This window comes from Ictidomys tridecemlineatus, chromosome 9, assembly GCF_052094955.1.
Source record: "Ictidomys tridecemlineatus isolate mIctTri1 chromosome 9, mIctTri1.hap1, whole genome shotgun sequence".
NCBI classification, from domain to species: domain Eukaryota; kingdom Metazoa; phylum Chordata; class Mammalia; order Rodentia; family Sciuridae; genus Ictidomys; species Ictidomys tridecemlineatus.
Window position 1 is genome coordinate 126,000,448 of NC_135485.1, and position 16,408 is coordinate 126,016,855.

Below are 16,408 nucleotides of genomic sequence, written 5' to 3' on the forward strand. Positions count from 1 at the left end.
ATGTTGCTCTAACAGATCACCACAGACTGGATAATTTATAGAGAACAGAGATTATTTCTCATAATTCTGGAGAAATAATGAAGTTCAAGACCAAGGTACAGCACTTGGTAAAAGGCTTTCTGCTATGTCCTGATACAGAAGGAGGCACCCCATGGTGAGAGGTTCCTCTTTCTCTTCTTAAGAATCCACTCGTCCCCTTATGTGGGATCCTACCCTGATGACCTTATCTGACCCTAATTATCTCCCAAAGACCCAACTTCTAACTATAACCAACATATGAATTTGAGGATTAAAGTTCCAGCACCTGAACTTTGGGGGTCTAACTGTTTAGTATGTGCGTCTATCTACGTATGTTATGCAGATACTGGTGCCTGTATAGACTGCAGAGTGGGAAATCAACGCAGCTGTCCAGGAAACCATTGACCCTTGGTCTGTGAGGCCTGTCTCCCTGTTCTACAGTGGGAAGTTTCACAGAGAAGAGCAGAACTTGGTGAGGAAGAACACAAAGATGAAGAAAATAAAACACAAGCAGACCCCATGCAAAAGCCAAGAGAAAGTACTGGAGTCCACGTTTCAGACAGGAAAGATAGAGCACCAAGGTCACAGACGTCCACTGCAGCACTCGGAGATCTGAGTTCATTTATCATTGCCCTTTCTGTACCAAACAAAATGGCCTAGGACCTGGTGTTTCTGGAAGCAAAAGTGCCTAAAACATCTTTCAGTTAAATAAATAATAATAATATAGACTCCATTAATAAAATATGTAAAGAGAAAAAATCCAAATCCCACATTAAATAATCACAATATACACTCTCCAGCCACCGTGGCTAATTATGGGAAATAAGGGACAAAAACTTAAAGAAAAACAGAACAATATATTCAACAGAAAATGCCATCCTTTGAAAAATCCAAAGTTCATATACCTGCTTTGTGATTTTAATCCAGGGCAGAATAATCTATTAGCTTCAATGAATCAAACAATACGTATAAAAAGTAAGAGGCTTTATTTGGCTTTGGAAGAAAAAAGTGGAAAGACAAGAAAAACTAGACACTTAAGACAGAGGGGGAAGGGAGTGGGGATGTCCATTGTGGAAGGCAGCCCCTCCTCTGGTTTCATTCTGTTAGTGGTGGTAAAGGAAAGCACTGTAAAGACTTTAATGAAGGAGTAAAACTCATTTTGAAACTTTTTGCAGATGCTTTGTTCTTCTCCCAGAGCTACTCAAAACTGCATCCCCATCAAAAAGAAACAGCTCCCATAGCTGACCTGTGCTAGCTCATTAAACATTTACCTTAGTGACCACCTATAACACAGTCCAATACGAAAGGAACTTTCAGCCTTACCATTTATCTAGTGCACAAATGGCAACTCAAATTGCTAAATGGCAGAGGACCCAAGAACTCTTCCCTGATGCTTTGAAATCAAACTTCCCCTTCTCTTGAAATGCTGCTAGAGTATAAGTGGGCGGCTATCTCTGCATTGCCGAATAGCACCTCTTAGACTCTTAGTTTAGAAGTCTTTCACTGAAGACAGCAGAAACCGCCATCGCCAAGTAGCTGGAGGAAATGGCTTTTCAAATAGAAGGGAATGTTGTTAATTCCCAAGATAGAGGTGTGCCATTTATTCAATGGAATTAGTTTGTAAATTTGACTTTGTAATGAACCACAAAAGGGAGAAAAGGGCCAGCCGTTTCCCCTAAGTCAATAGCTAACACTGGATACCTGAAATGCCATGCTACTTCCATAGAACAGTTTAAGTAGCTAGTGGAAATAATATTAGTCCATTATATCATAGGACTTAACAAAGATGCCACACTAGTGAGTCTTGCAAATACACACAGAATAAAAAGCCAGGAAAAAAAAAATCCTTGGAAAAGTTGGGAAATAGAGACACTTTGTGTCTAATTAATTTCATCAAACATACAATTTAATTTTTTTTCTTTTCCTGAATTGCCTAGTTTCTTTCTCTAAATTAATTTTTTTTAATTTTAATTTTAAAAATTAAAGTAATAATGATAATAGAAATAAGAAACTCACAACATTATTTTTTTTTTCCTTTCTGATGTGTTCTGCTGAAGAGTTTTTTTTTTTTTGTCAGTCACAATACTATCTACAGCAGTAGAAATGCTGGCTAGATCAGCTTCTTTTCTGATTCTAGACTTTAATCTGGAAAGAAACGAGCAGGGGAAAAGTGACTGGCTTTGTCTTTCAAGGTGGACTGTGGTCAAGCCCAGAATAAGACCAACCACTTAAAATGGCAGTTATTTTGATGCAAGATTCACCTGAATATTCTCTGTGGGATTCAGTTATTAATAGAGTTATTTACTCACTGTTATGATTTGATCTTACATGTCTAACAAAGATCCATGTGCTAAAGTCTTTGCTTTTGTTTCTGGGAGGTGGTGAAGCTTCTAGGAGGTGGGGCCTTGTGGGAGGTCCTTAGGTGGCTGGATACTTGAAGAGGATTGTGGGCCCCAATCCCTTCTTTCTCTCTTGTGCTTCCTGGCCATGAGGTGAACAGGTTTGCTCTGCCACATGTTCCCGCCATCATATGGTGTTTTGCCACAGGCACAAAGCAATGGAGCCTGGTGATTTTTACTTCTAAAAGTGTAAGCCAAAACAAGTTGAGTTTTCTCTTTATAAGTTGATTTATCGCAGGTATTTGTTATCGATGAGAAAGCCGCCTAAGAGTCTTACATAATAACAAAGTATACCAGAGGAATTTATTTCACTTAACATATTTGCCTCCTTTGGGACTCTGTGACCTGATGGAGAGCAACATCAACCAGTGTTTGATTTTTGCAAATTTCTCTTTCCTAGTCTTTTCTGGGCTTCATAAAAAAAGGAAAATATGAAAAAAAATATGAAAGCTTAATAAACTGTCCTCTAATTATTTATGACCTTGTCCTTACCAATTGCATTTAGGAGAATAAAATTTCATTTTTCTGATAGTTGCAACACCCTTTGGCAAGTTGGGCACCAAAGAATACACTAGACAAGGTTGACAGTGGAACATTTGTAAAAGTAAAGATAACCTCCTGGTTACTAGCAAATGGAACATTTCGGTTTAAAAGCTTCCAAATACAGGGACAGTTATAAATTCTATACCAAAATAAAAAAGAACATATAATGGAGGCCAACAATCAAACACAAGAACTAATTTAATTAGAAAGAGGGAAGTAGGAGAAATGGAGTTCTTTATGGAGGAGGAACCTAGCTAATGTAATTTGAATCATGGTGCTCCATGTCTGTGAAATCACGGACTCATAGGACTAAGAACTGGGGAGCCAGAGTGGCCCTCTCAGTTCTGCTAGACTCTTCTGAATCAGGCACCAAAGGATTCCTTGGCTCTTTTTTCAGCAATATTCAGCAAGTCTTAAATCAACTCTGATTATCTCTGTGGCTTAATATCCCAGGGTGAAATATACTTTCCCTGTTCCTGCAATCAATCTACACTTGAGAAAACCAAAATAATAGTCGATCCACTTAGCTTAATGTTGTGCCTTTCTTCTAAAGAGTCCAAAATATTTTCTTCCCATTTCTCTTTATAACAAATGATGTCATTTCATATATGAGAAAAAGACATCACCACTCTTATTTTATAAGTCTAGAACGGAGGCCCAGGGAAAGGAAATAAAAGGCAGGCTCTCCTTCCTTTCAGAGAATGAATGTTCGCACATATCAGCTCGGCACGCACTTGACTATTGTCCCTTGTGTATTCTTTGGTGCCCAACACTACTTGCCATGAGTATTCCATAGCTACTAATACTCTCATCCTTGCCTAATCCCCCTGGATCCTTTAGACCTAATTTTCTGTGCTATATTTTTACACCCCCCACCTTCCCCCCACACACACTCACCTAAATGGCCTTTGGGGTGTGTTCATACTGACCAGTTTCATTAGTGTTCTCATTTTGAACATTACAAATCCACATAATGACCACAAGATTAGACGTCCAGTCTGGGATCATGAAACAGAGCAAAGCTCACTGGCCCATACTGAGATCAAATGCATAAACTTAGTCTTATTAATGTCTTTATTAATAAAGCTAACCAGTTGCCCTACGACAGGAACCCAATAAAAAGTAGACTCAGAGCATCTTATATCTAATGAGCAGCTCTCAATTCTATCAAGTGGTAATATAACAATTGACATTGAAAATTACCACAGTTAATTACTATATTTTGTGAATCATTACTTTCAAGAGCTCAATCTTTAAACAAAATTATTTTATGTTTTGTTACAAATGTATTGCTTATAATCCTATTTATTGATCTAACTCAGACTGTATTTCCCTGATTTGAAGTATTTCGTTGTAAAGATATGGCGAATGAGGCATTTAGAGAAGTTAAAGTATTTGCTCAAAGTCACATGTTAATAAAGTGGTTAATGCCAATTGGAATCCATTTCAGTTTGTCTTAATTTAAAGTTGTTCATTTTAGCCAGCATACAATATACTTTGTAAGAAATTAGCGAATGTTAATGAATGATTACTAAGCATGAAGCACTGGCTAATCGCTTTGTAATTTCATTATCTTATTTGAACTCTCAACAACCTCGTGAGGAAGTTATTAAAAGATTTTCCTCATTTTATAGATGAGAAAAACAGCAACTGGGAGTTGAGGATACAATTTAGTCTATTTTTATAAGTAAACCTTGCCTTATGTATAAGAGACTGGGGAGTTATGTACAGAGTTTAAGGACAGTATTTATGTCACTTGCTCATACAATCCTTGCCTTATATAAGCTGCTCCATCACTACAGCTTAATTCCTCTGAGCAAAAGCATCGTATCTTTAGCAATTGCAGCTAAAACATAAATAATTCTAGGGAAAAAAATAACTCACTGTCTCAGGTCAGCTATCCAAAGCAGACACTCACACAGGGATTTATATGGAGGATACATCACACCTGAGGGGACAACAGGAGAGGGTGGAACAGGGGAGCAAAGGACAGGAATTCAGGGAAACTCAAGCCTGACTCTACAGGAAAACCAAAATGTAAACTTTGCCTCCCAGCCACCCTGACCCACGTGACAGCTGGGCTTTCCCAGTTCCACACCTCTCAGTTGCTCACAGTGGACCACTCCAGAAGCATGTGCATTCCCAGATTCTATTTTTTTCTTAATTTTTAAAATTTGTTCTAATTAGTTATGCATGACAGCAGAATGCATTTCAACTCAATGTGCACAAATGAAGCACAACTTCTCATTCCTCTGGCTGTACATAATGGAGAGTCACACCGTTCCTGCCATCATACGTGTACCTAGAGTACTAATGTCCCTCTCATTCCACCATCCTTCTCATGCCCACATCCCTTCCCCTCCCATCACTCCCCTCTGCCCAATCCATAGCACCCACCACCACCATTATGGAAATATTTGGCTTTTGGATTTTGGGGATTGGCTATTTTGCTTAGCATCATATTCTCTGACTCCATCCATTTACCCACAAACGTCATAATCTTGTGGACAAAAGAGGCTCCTGAAGTGACAGACTGTACTATTGAAAGAACCCCAAAGAGAAACAGGGGACCAGGGGACTTAGGCAGAGCGTCAGTGTTATCTGCGTATGCATTAGCTTTTCCCTAGGAAAAAATACAAATAATCAGGGAAGAGGGTGTGAGCTGAGAGGTTCTGTTGAAGACAAAAAAAATAGCCAACTGGGATCCACAGCCTGAGAAGAGCATGGAACATTGAAGAAATGGTCCTGAGGGCTGTTCCTAGTTCCTGCCTGGGAAAGGGCCAGACTGGGAATAGAAGTGAGAGAAGGAAGAGCATAAAGTGAGAGGAAACCAAATGCAAATTTAACCTTCTTAATTTGACGTCTGTGAACTTCCTTTGGTGGAAACATTTTCAAAACATTCCTGTGATCTTCCAAAGAGATTACTATTCAAACCCATGCATCTCTTACAGCCACTATAACTCCTAACGTGGCCTTTTTTGAAAACATAAACTACAGTGTATTATGATTATGAGCAGAATTCTCACAATACGGAAAAACAAGAAGAAATTTCAAAAGTCGTTCCTTTCATTTCCTGCTGACTTCTTTTATTTGTTTCTTGCCAAATCCGACTGCTCCTCATAGAAGCCAACATTTAGAGTTGGATTTTTTTTTTCCCTCATTCTAAAATCTCCAAATGATGGAAATGGTGTAGTCTACGTGATAGTAGAAAAAACACACTTTGTACCTGCTCTCAGAAACTCCATTACATGTGCACATTAATCATGTTTGGGATGATTTATTTCTGCATTCAGGCTGGCCAATTTTATTAGTGTTTGGTTTGGCTGACTGGAAGAAAATCTGCTTTCTATTTCACCTCTTTAAAAAGAAGAGTTAGATCTATGATGGCTTATATAAAGGCTATTCCTCAGCTTTATTCCTTAATCTCAGGCACTTCCGTATCGTCTTTATTCTATATCTTCTCTCAGTGATAGCCTCTCCAAAATCTCTTAATCCAGGTCTGTTCAAGTTATATTTTCATTTTGTTTTCCAACTCCTACAGAATGACCAGTGCCATACAAAAGAAATGTTTGATGCTAACCATGTGGATCTTGTCACAATTATTTCCGACTTCATTATTACTTAGTCCTTAGCACTGGCTTTCGATAATTTCCTACTCAGACTCCTTATCTGTGTTCCCTATGACCACTAAGTGCCCCCATAATCCCAGCCCTCAAAATTGCCTTATTTTTTTTGGCCACTGGCCACATAGGTGGCCATTTGTCACTCTCAAATAAAGCCACATTCCTTTGGCCCACAAAAGCAAATGTCCGCCATCTTTTTCATTGTTGTTCAACCCTTAGTGTTCACAAATCTTTTTTTCCACTTCCTCTCCCCAAAATATTGCCTCAAACATTGCAAAATGTTCAACAACACATTTATTTGATTTTGTATTTCATATTTACTATTACCCCAGCCTCCCTGGGGGCAGAATTCACATTCAGTAATGACTAAATTTTTAGTACTAAATAAGAGTTCATCTGTCTGAACACTGACTAACTCTTCTTGGATGTACTGTAACCCTTGGCCATGCTAATTTGATTTTCTTTTTCATGTAAGGACTTATGGTAGAGTTTCAGAGATATTTTCCCCCATTTCCAAAGTTCAGACTTCCATCTTTTTTAGCCCTTCTGCCCAATAAATAGCATGTAACTTGATAAAATTCCATCTCTCTGCTCTATCTTTGTATCAATGCTTCAACTTTATAACAAATATTTGGCTGACTGGTTTGAATAACATTCATTTATACTCAGTCCCTCCGAGCCTTCCTTACTGTAAATCTACATGAATAATTAAAATGGGCTTAGTTTCAATTAGCTCAAACTGTTAGAAGTTATAAATTCTGCTGGCCAAGTTACTGACTTTAAATAGTGCAGGCCATTTTAAAATATATAGATGAAGAGAGTAAGCAATGCATTTTGTGGATATTTAGTCTATGCTGAAACAAAGGTTGAGATTTGAAGCTGAACTATTTTATAGTCTCTACAAATAGTCTTAGAGCCAAAGTCAGAACTGTATATGAAGAGGTGGTGTTTCCAATGGCATATTGGATGTAAGATTTTTCTCCTTGTACTCTCTTTTATGCTCTACTTCTTCTGGCAAATAATTAGTGACAAGAACTATTACTCCATGGCTATGTAAGAAACAGGTCTTGTGGAATGGGTAAGAGGGAAGGGCCCAATTACAGTGTACCATTTTGGATTATGGACTCTGAAATCAGACACAGGCTAAAGTTCTCACTCTGACAAAGGGCTCTGAGCCCAGGGCAAGTAACTTATTCTCTTTAGACTTCAGTTTTGACATAGGAGGGCAGCACTAGTATCCACTGCACAGAGTTTTGTGAATATTAAATGAGATAACTGGTATGTTATGTTTTGGACCTGAAATGTCCCCCAAACTCTCATGTGTTATAAGTTTGGTCCCCGGTGAACAATGTTCAGATGTGGGGTTTGGGGAGATGATTGGATCATAAGGGCTTTGACCTCATCCGTGGACCAGTCCACTGAGAGCTAAATGGAATACTGAGAGGTGGTGGAGGCTGTGGGAAATGGGACCTGATTAAAGGAAGTAAATCACTGTGGACATGTCCCAGAGGGCATTTCTTGCTTCTGGGGTCTCTCTCTCTCTCTCTCTCTCTCTCTCTCTCTCTCTCTCTCTCTCTCTCTCCTGGATGCCATAAAATCATAAAATGAGCAGCTCTCCTCCCCTATGCCCTTCCACCATGCTGTCTCAAGCCCAAAGCCATAATGGAATCAGCTGATCATGGACTGAGACCTCTAGAACCCTAAGCCCAAATAAACCTTTTCTCCTCTAATTTTTTCTATTCAGATACTTTTGGTCACAGTGACCAAAAGTTGAGTGACACAGGGTATAAACTGTATAGCTCCATTCTTAGGGAAATCAATGATTATTAAATGTAATCAGTGATTAATAAATGAATAAGTTAGCATACCCATTAATCTAAAAGCCATATAATATTCAAATCTCAATGAAGCTCTAAGCTATAAGTGAAAAATATTATGAGATTAGAGAACTTTGGAAAGTATTGGTAGAAAGAAAACCCAGGCAAATAAATAACTTATTTCTGCAAAAGAGACAAAGCTTGATACCTACTGATTCCATGCTCCAAGATCCTCACTAGGTTGATGACCATAGACTTTATCATCCTAACTAGGACCTTCTGGATAGTGAAGAGACCACTATTAATAATTATTCCAGGACAAAAGCATAAACAAAGGCAATCACAGGCTGAACCAAGACCTAAGTCACCCTTTTGTTGCACACATGATATGTCGTGTTCTGAAATTAGAAGATTAAGAGAAAAGACAACTGTGTGGCTCTGGGATTTTTCTCTGCAATATAAACATCAAAAGCTTGACTCTTGCTTAGAAACTAGTTGATACAAAAAAAGAAAATTACCAAGATTCATCTAGAAATTGGAATGACATTCAAAATAACAGAAAGGACTTGTGGAAACATGCAAATTTTAGTTTCAAAGTCCCAGGGCAAGTTCTGGCTGCGCATTTAATCCTGCATGTGACCTGAGCAAGTGACCCAGAGCATCTAACCTTCCGTTTCCACCTGCAAACAGAAAAGAGTACTGAAAATACCACCCAACCGTCAAGACATATCAAAGCCACATCATGTATCATAAAACATAAACAAGTCAGTCCCCTGAATTGATCATTAAGGGGAATTTATTGAGGATTCGATTGTGATTCTTTTCCTCTGAGAAATGAAGAAGAAACTTGAGAGTTTCTCTCTTATGAGAGCCAGTAACTGTAAGAATAATGAATGTGAAGACTCCACATTTCATCAATGATTGTTGAACTGATCCTGGAATCTAGTTATTATTAAATCTGTGCTGCCTTCCACAAAACGTTGCAATTAAGTCAAGAAATATTATGGTCTCATATTTTTCGAAGTGAGTCTTAGAAGTAATTAAATCAAAAAGAAGTAAGTTGTTCTTTAGGCACCAAGTTTTAAATTGTTTTCTTCAGAGTCTGGGAATAGGTTAGGGAGAACTTGATGAAAATGTTTCCTGTGTCACTAATTCTTCTAATTCCAAGGTTTTCCATCTTAATTATCTATGGGGCTTTTAAACACTAATGATGTCCTGCCCAAACAAGTCCTAATCTCTGAGGCTCTGAAGCAGGGGCCTAGGTGTGGATATTCTTTGAAAGTTGCTAAGGTAAATCTGATGGGTGATTAGAGTTGACACTGTCACCAAATGAGAGTTACAACTGGGGTAAAGGCTTTCCTCTCTCTCTCCCTCAAAGCACCACTCTGTAACCCCAGCTCTGTGTATTCCCCCCTAACCCCGCAGATGCCAGAATACCAGCACCTTCAACCTACCTCTTTTAATTTTTCCTGATCATATCCCCAAAAGAAGTAGATCTCTGATAAATCCATTCACACCAAAGGATGACTGTTAATAAGATTTAAAGTATTAATCCTAATGGCGTTCACATTTCAACAATGAGCTAAACATTAATATAACTAAGGACTACGTCAAAGGTGGAAATAGAAATATCTGGGTGTCAGGAGGGAATTTCTGAGCATTTTCTGGACTTTTCTAGTATCTATAAACTCATACCGAGAAGGTCTTCCTGTGCCTAAACTTATAAATGTAAGTATCAAATCATGCATAAAAGGACTGCTACAACTCAGTTAACCTACTATATATATATATATATATATATATATATATATATATATATTCATTTTATGTCAGACAGGTTTTTTTTTTTGTTTCTTACCTTCAATTGCATAATCCTGACAGAGAGTTAATAACTGTTATTTCCTTTTTCTATATGAGAAACTGAGGCCCAGAGAGGTGAAGTTGTCCTTCGGATCCAGAGGTAAGATTATCATCTCCATCTATGGGACTTCAAACCTCTACTCTTTCCCCCCGATCATCTTCCTCAAAGATGACCATTGCATTTGATAAGTGATCAAGGCTATGATTAAAATCCAGCACAAAAAAGGAAAAATCCTATTGGGAAGGTTGATAAATCCTGTAGAAACATGGAGATGTTTTTGCTTTTTTTGTTTTCTGCATTTTAAACCTCACCATTGTGGGGAAATGCAAAGCAGGACCAATCCAAGGATGTTTATGATGTTTATTCAGTCTCCACTGTTTCCGCTACCACTTCAGGTATGATGAGGAGCTTAGTTCAGTCTCATCAACTTCCCTTGGCAGGACAATCTTGGTGACAGTATAAGCACTTCATTCAGAATAATCTTGTGAGGGCAGAAGCAAGAACTGCATTATCTCAGGAATGAGAAAGGAAATTAGTGATTTGTATATCATATATCTAAACCAAAGTGTTGAAGAACATCTAGGTACATTTGATAATGTATTGGCTTGATACTTTAGGAAAGATATCATCCATTCACCCAGGTAATGGTTTGATGACAAACTAGTCAGCTAGAATCTTGGCATATTGATCACTTTTAAGAATAACTCGCTGAGTGGAAAATGAGTGGAAATTTCTTATAAGATGATAAACTGTGTTCTTAGTTTTTAAGGCTGATTTAAAATTTTGAATTTAGGTGTTTGATATCGAATTTCTTATTTGTTGTTAAGAATCAGACTTTAAAGTTACATATGAAATGAGATGAGCCCAATTATGTATTACATTAAGTGCTAAGGTTAATGTGTACACATAAGGAGAGTGACTGCTAGACAGAATTATTTTGAAAGAAGAGAAGGAAAAAAAAACAGAAAATAAGAGGAACGAAAAAAAAAAAACCTATCTGTTGGATGAGGAATAAGTTCCTCCAAGTATACTTTTCTTTCTTGCCAAAAAGATCAAAGTGTCAAAGGGTAGAAATAACTTTGGTCCTGTTTCCAGTAAGGAATCAGGAGGTTGGGCTGCTTAGACAGAATACCTCAAGGTGTGGTTGGCTTTTCTCGTACAAAGAGGCAGAGAAAAAGTGGTAGAGAATGACAACATCCAAGCCGCCAACATGAGTAGACGGAAACAGAGGGTGTGTCAGACTCAGAGTGTTGAAATAAGCCGGAAGAACAATTTCAAACTGCACAAAGACATAGCAAGGCTGACGTCACGCCGATTCACAATGAGACGAAGGCACTGAACGTTGCATCTGTGGCTGAAACTAGAATAGGAAACTCCAGAGTGAGCGATGACAGAAATCTCAGTGATAGATCACAAAGCTGATGGCCTTGGGAAGAACCAGATAAGAAGCAGACCTCAGGGAAGCCACTGGAATGAACCCGTGGCAGGGGGCCAGCGACAAACATGCATAGTTTTAGTGACATTTGAACCTTCAGTGACCACACACCATCTTTATGTGAGGGTAGAGCTTAGGCCCAATGCCCTTAAAAGTCAAGAAGTCCTTTGTCCCCACTACCCCCACTCCCCCCCCCAAAAAAAAACCTCAAAACCTTACCCAATAGGCAAACAATGCTGAGAGTTCACTTCCTCCAGCTCCAGAGTTGGGCTTCTCACTCAGGATGACCTGTCTACCGCCGGACACTGAAGTCAGGAAGTAGTTTATTTTCGCTGAAACTGAAGGGGGAAGTTAAAGAGAAAAACAGCTGCAACTTGATCAATCCAGGAAAAGCAGGTATGAATAAAGACAGCAAAGTTAAAGGGAAAGCCAGCTCGCTCGGATGCGCTGGGAGGCAAGAGTCTGCCCACCAGGAAAAGAGGACGGGGACAGTGTTCTTCATTCATGTTCAGTAGGAAAGGCAGAAGATGAATCGGCAAGTGAGGCCTGGTGGGGAGGTCAAGGTTAGCTCTAGGAGTCCTTGGGGGTGTGAGAAGGGAGACTGCTTGAAAAATCAAAGGAAAAACCCATTGAATCCCTGGATCCCTGCAACAGGAGTGAGTGAGTACGGAGGAAGGTGAGGACAGGCCAGAGAGAAGGGAGAAGGAGGGAAAAGGGAGAATTTGGGAGATGGAAGGCAGGGAGTAGAGACAAAGGAGAAAAGCTGCTGGTTTCAAATCAATATTTCTCACAGAGGATGTCGAGTTTCCCCAGGGATATTCCCAGGGGAGTCATGACACGGCTGACATCTGCTAGGCAAGAGTGTCTCTGGATTCCCATGAACCTCGTCCTCTGTATCTTTTCTCTCCCAGACCCTGTGCTATGGTCTGCACACTCTGCGTTCCCTCCTCTGAAAACCTCCTGCTTTTATCTCTTTCTGGGGGGGGGGGGCACGGAAAGGAAAAATGTCACCTGCTTTTCCTCCCAGCAGCTGAATTATTCTTGCGTCCTTTTATTTTGATAGCAAAGTGGTTCAAGGTATGTTCCAGGGCTGTGGAAACCCTCAAAGGGATTACGGAATGAAAAAGTTTTGAGAATCATGCTCTAAATAGAATCGGAGACGAAAACCTGTCACAATGAAAAATTAAACTGAACTGCCTCAGATAAAGCGAAGGAGCAACCAACGCTTGGCAAGCGAGGAGAGGAATGCATCTCATGCAGGACTGGTAAGGAGGCAGTTTGTTGCCAGTGTCAAAGCCTCTTCCCACCTGGCATGTGCTGAGGAAACACGATGCAAACAATCCAAGTGTAACATGCAAACTCTAAAAGGAGAAGTATGGGGCCGGTGATGTGGCTCAAGCGGTAGCGCGCTCGCCTGGCATGCGTGGGGCCCGGGTTCGATCCTCAGCACCACATACAAACAAAGATGTTGTGTCTGCCGAGAACTAAAAAATAAATATTAAAAATTCTCTCTCTCTCTCTCTCCTCTCTCACTCTTTAAAAAAAATAAAAATAAAAGGAGAAGTATGGGTTTACTCCTAAATTTGAAATGTACTGTCAGTAACTTCTGCCTCTCTAAATAAACCTATGCGAATGAGTGGGTGTGATAAATTCAGTGGGCTAACGAGTCAGACCTTCTCCTTATATGAGTCTTGAAGTTGGCGACCTTCCAATAATCAATGTAGTCTCACGAACCCAGGACAAAAACACCATCACTCATGTTATGTGATCTTGAGAAAATTAGTCATTCTTTCTAAGCATTGGTTCATTTGTTAAATGGATTTCATCACAGAGATGTGGTAAAGATTACGATTTTTAAAATCATTATTATTTTGTGTGCTAAGTCGTATAATCAGTATTTAAATGCAATATCTCATTCATCTTCCAACTATCTTCTAATAGGATGAATGGCTGGATAGATGGATGGATGAATGAATGGATGACTAAGATAGATGAATAAAAGTAATTATCAATCCTTTCTTAAGGGATGAGGAACTGAGATCTAGACTAAATAATTTATGTAAGGTCTCATGATTATTGGAGTATTCTCCTTTTACCATATTATACTGCTTTCTGTAGCCAGTCTCTACTTATTCTACCTCTTCCTCAGTCCTTAAAGTCCTACCAGGTAGCTCCCATCCCTCACCCAATCACCCAGACTTCTCAGATTCTTTTTTTTCTCTTCCCCAAATCTGTTCTCATGCACAGACATAAAAACCCTTCTATTCAACTCAGCAAACAAATCATGTCCAAAAGTGATATACCAAGCACTAGCTTAGATGCTAGAAAGACAGGATAAAATATGGTTCCCTACCCTAAAATTATTCACAAGTCATAACATTGGGCCTAAAGCCTTGAGTTGCAGCACACATCACCAACTCCACACTGCCCTGACCTCCAACCCCTAGTCTGCTCCTCCATTCTCACTCCCCCTGAAACCTTGCAAAGAAAATTTGCTTTGTTTTTTAGTAGAAAGTGAAAGAGATGCTGGTGTTCCAGCATTGGTGGGCAGGTCTATGAGAATATTTATTTAGTGCTTTTGAAACCATACTCCTTAGTTGGGCTCTTGATCTGCCTGATCAGGATCAAGTGATATGAAAAGCCAAATGACAATTAGCTTGTCAAGAACAAATGTGCCAAAGTACTTAGAGGCATACAGGTTTCAAAGAAGGGCTAGACTTACACTAGGAAATGCTCCTTTCAAGTGGAAATATAGCTGCCTGGGGCAGAGGACTTGGGGTTTAGAAAGCCTGGTGTTTCCACATCAGCTCTGCCTCTCACTGAGAGTAGAACTGTGGGCAAATTGATTAACCTCTGAGCATCATTTCCCTTTGATTTGTAAAATGAGCACTATACTACCTTTGTCTCATGGTTGCTCCAGCAACCCAATAAGATAATTATGTAAAGCACTTAGACACATAAGTGGTCCATGAATGGTAGCTGTTATCACTATTATTTTCTAAGGGGAAATCAACTAATCAAACTTGTGAAAAGAACCTCCAGATTACCCTGTCCCTTTTGTCTTTCAACTCAAAGACCTTCTACACAGAGGCTTTCTCTGAGTTTTCACACCACACTTTTTTAAAACCCATGATGGACAACTAACCTTGGTATTCTGACATTGCCAGAATGTTTTTTCTTTTTCTGCTTAGTGGACTTTAATTATTACTGAATTACATTAGGATTCCCATGTGATTACTTATTAGAGCTGCACAGTGGCAAAATGAGTCACCATGATTCAATCTGCTAGAATGGCTACCAAGGAAACTGTGTATGAGTTTCCATCTTGTGAAGTATTTGGTCACATGAAACCAACTTCACTGAGTAACATGAGCTACATCCCCCTCAACATTATAAACAATGGATAAGTAGTTTAACACACCAAATAGAAACCTGAGAGTCAATATGCATTTAGGGTCTATTGTGGACTTTTTCAGTCACCTATGAATTAAATTAAAGGTATTATATTTGAATATATATTTAAATATTCACACATAAAGATGTATCTTTTGATTTTAGGGAAGCCATAGGGAAAAAAAAAGAATAACTAAAGCTCATTCAGGTAATGTATGATTATATAGTATTAAACAGATATTTCAAGTTATATTTGATTGAAATGTTATCTTGGAATCTATACAGCATACATAAAGTACCAAATCTATCATATATTTCCAAAATAAATCCTAAAATAATTAACAAAATCTCTTCCCATGATTGAATTGTTTCTTGGAAAATAATTTGAAAACTCTATCAGTACCTATTCTACAGATCTGTTTTAAAGTAAGCATTTAAATTAATACAACATCGATGCTTCCAGGTCTTGGGATTCAAAAATAAGAGTAGCAAAAATAAAATAGCATGATTTTATATATTGCTTGATTCCATAAATATGTCAAAATCATCTTCAAGTTTCAGTTGTCTTCAAGTTTCAGCTGGGTTTGTACTGATATGGCATCACAGAATATTCTTGTAGGAACCCCTGAATTTGGATCCCCTCTGGTCTCTGCAACACAATGAAGAGGTACCACCTGAGTGAAAGGAGGAGGATGTGAGTGTCAAAAGGCAGAACAGGAGGCATTGGAAGGTACTGAGAACAAACTCCCTGGTGTCAAAAGCAGGTAGAACCATCCTACAATTCCATTCAATCTGAAAAATATATGACTTCCATGAACTGTATTTGAAAACTTTTTATGAAGTGGGCCAAGATCAGGCATACCAGTAAATGGTTTGGTTTCGTTTTTTTATGTGTTTTCCAGGCACCTCCCCTCAGAATGTATAGGATTGCATAAATATACAATTTTTTAAAAAATCTACATATCTATGACTTCAGTTGGCTCCCACTACTATGTACTGTATTTTCTTTCTCTTTTTAAATCTTAAGTACATGTTGACATATCTGAAGGCACTAAATTTGTTTTTTGTAATCAAAGAATACTATTGTTTGAAATCTCATTAATAAAATTTTTATAATGTCATACTTTTATGTGATTTATGAATGAGAAAGGTATCGTTTCCATCTGTTTCAAAGGTGACAGAGCTGAGGTTAAGATTTAGCTGTCAAGTGAATAGATGGCAGAGAAAGGTCTGGAAGCCCTTCCTTCAACCCCTCCCACTCTGTCATTAACATAAGAGGGAACCTTCAATCACTCTTAGCTCTTTTCCTCCTCTCTCAC

At 38.7% G+C, this 16,408-nt stretch overlaps 1 long non-coding RNA gene across 1 annotated transcript in view; it reads right to left on the minus strand.

The window, feature by feature from the left end:
• The window catches only part of LOC144366542 (uncharacterized), a 36,909-nt gene extending 22,320 nt beyond the window's left edge, over nt 1-14,589 (minus strand). Inside the window, exon 1 of the long non-coding RNA XR_013425594.1 lies at nt 11,916-14,589. This is a non-coding gene — a long non-coding RNA (uncharacterized LOC144366542). The remainder of the gene's footprint in view (nt 1-11,915) is intronic.
• Nucleotides 14,590-16,408: the final 1,819 nt, after the last annotated feature.